The sequence below is a fragment of the Octopus bimaculoides genome, chromosome 3 (genome assembly GCF_001194135.2).
Source record: "Octopus bimaculoides isolate UCB-OBI-ISO-001 chromosome 3, ASM119413v2, whole genome shotgun sequence".
In the NCBI taxonomy this organism is placed as follows: Eukaryota; Metazoa; Mollusca; class Cephalopoda; order Octopoda; family Octopodidae; genus Octopus; species Octopus bimaculoides.
The window spans coordinates 125289690-125291908 of record NC_068983.1 but is presented as its reverse complement, the minus strand read 5'-3'; the positions used below and the strand labels follow the sequence as shown (position 1 = coordinate 125291908).

The 2219-nt window shown below is 35.1% G+C and overlaps 1 protein-coding gene across 2 annotated transcripts in view; it reads right to left on the bottom strand.

Annotated features, from left to right (window-relative positions):
* LOC106875338 (FMRFamide receptor-like) overlaps window positions 1-2219 on the bottom strand; it is a 558102-nt gene that overhangs the window by 544454 nt on the left and 11429 nt on the right. The window lies entirely within an intron of this gene.

The following is a 2219-nucleotide window of genomic DNA, read 5'->3' as shown; positions in this document are numbered from 1 at the left end:
TATATATATATATATATATATATATATGCACATACATATGCATATTTATGTATCTTTAAATATGTAGGTATGCATATGTGTCTAGATGTGTGTGTGTGCATATCTGTTTTTACCCACGTGAATGCAATGGGTATGCGTATTCCGTTTTTAAATGTGTGTTTATCTCTAACGGAGTGCGCGCACGCTTGTGTGAATGTGCATGTTTTGTGTTTATTTGTGCGTGTGTGTGTTTGTGTGTATGTCTACCTGTGTGCGTCTGTGTGCATGTGGCTGCGCGCGCGTGTGTATGCGTCAGAGTGTGTTTGTACGTGTTTACGTGTATGTGTGTGTGTGTGTGTGTGTGTGAGAGAGAGAGAGAGAGAGAGAGAGAGAGAGAGAGAGAGTAAGTATGTGTGTAAATAACGATGCGCACATTTTATTGGAACGCTCAAATCAAAAAAGCAAGGAATGGAAAATATTACTAACACTTAACATCGTATGAAACCTGAAGTAGTGTTCCCTTTGTTTAATGTCACTGACATTTGTTTTTTTGCTGGTACTGTTCTTGTTTTCGTTGTTGTGCGACGAATATTAGATTACCCGTGTAAATGTTTCATTTAGCTAAAAAAAATACAATATATTTATTTCTGCAGTATTGTATAACATTCTTTTTTTTATACCATTACAGCAAAATTAATGACAGTGAAATGGCAGAAAACGTCCTTCATCCTATCATATACGGTGCAGTAGTTATGTTGTTTCTTTTATGATCGTGTTTCAATTCTGCCACTGCCAACCTCCGAGGTTTCAAAGCTAAGGACCGGAATTAAATTTTATTAGTAAGGTTACTTTTGTTTCTAGACTACATGTTTTCCACTAAAACAGATACTATTTTGCTTCAAAGAAAGGAATGATCACAAAACAGAAACCACTGTTGCGTAATGGGTTAGAATTTACATTATTATTTTTGACGGTTTGTATTAAGACAGAATATATTTTGTTTTATCATCGTTGAAAATGATCAAACACTTACGCTAAAAACGTCAGGTTTTGCAGCAAAGAAAATACAAAATGAATATTTCAATCCAAAGATTGATCATTTGGTTGCTTAATTGAGATCCTATCCGTAGCACCCAAGTCTCGTTAAAATAACAATTGGTGGCCTTAAATAACATAATATGTCGACCTAGAAAATACATTCCTGATGCTTAGATGGAGATGTCACGGTTCGAATATCTTTGACGAATTGCCTGATACGAGCAAAACAACAACAAAAAAAAAGATTAATGGGATCAAATAAGGTTTATAACTTAAACACCAACCCAGGTGTTTTCAGGTAAGAGGAAGCCGATTTTATTGACACCCTAGTGGGCCTGGTTTAAAATCAATTAGATTTGTTCAAATTAGGCGCCGCACCAAGAGAAAGCCCCGTGCACAAGCTCAAGCGGAGGCCCTAAAATGAATTTTTAGAATATCATTGAGGCTTCATATAGTACCCTAGACTCATCTTTTCAGCTGAGACTAAGGTACTATATGAAGCATAACACATTAATCGTAGGCTTGAGGGCCCCACTGGCAATTCTCAAATTGGTTCCCGCACTTCGTAGCACAGGCCCTACCCCTAGTACGCAACTTGTACTTATGTTATCGACTCTAAAGTGACGAATATAGAAGTCGATCCCGGTAGCAACAGAAGGTAGAGCGCAAAAAGCTGGCAGATACGTTGACAATCAATTTATTCGAACTTCTAAATATTCTACCATCACGTAGCTTTCAATAATATTGAATATTATAACAATAAGAGAATTAAAATATACTGTTATCAAGGTTCGATTTGAAAATCTTTATATGATCTACAGAACGGCGTCATGAATTAATAATGTGTAAGATTTAAGTTTTCTTAATAAATATCGAAGTAAATATTTAAAATACATGTTTTGGTTGTTATTGATTGAGCTAAATATTTCTGTATCTTTTGTAAGTTTATGTAACATATAATTCATCAGAAACATAGCTATCGAATGTCAAAGAGTACAGTTGATGTGACAAAAGATTCAGGAAAACCATGGCGTTTCCGCTTTAAGCACTAATACATATAAACAAATTTACACAGTAACAAACAAGAAACATATAGGCATGAAATATTCACACGCACATACATACACGTATACAGACATACACACACACGCACACACACACACACACACAGAGGCATATATATATATATATATATATATATA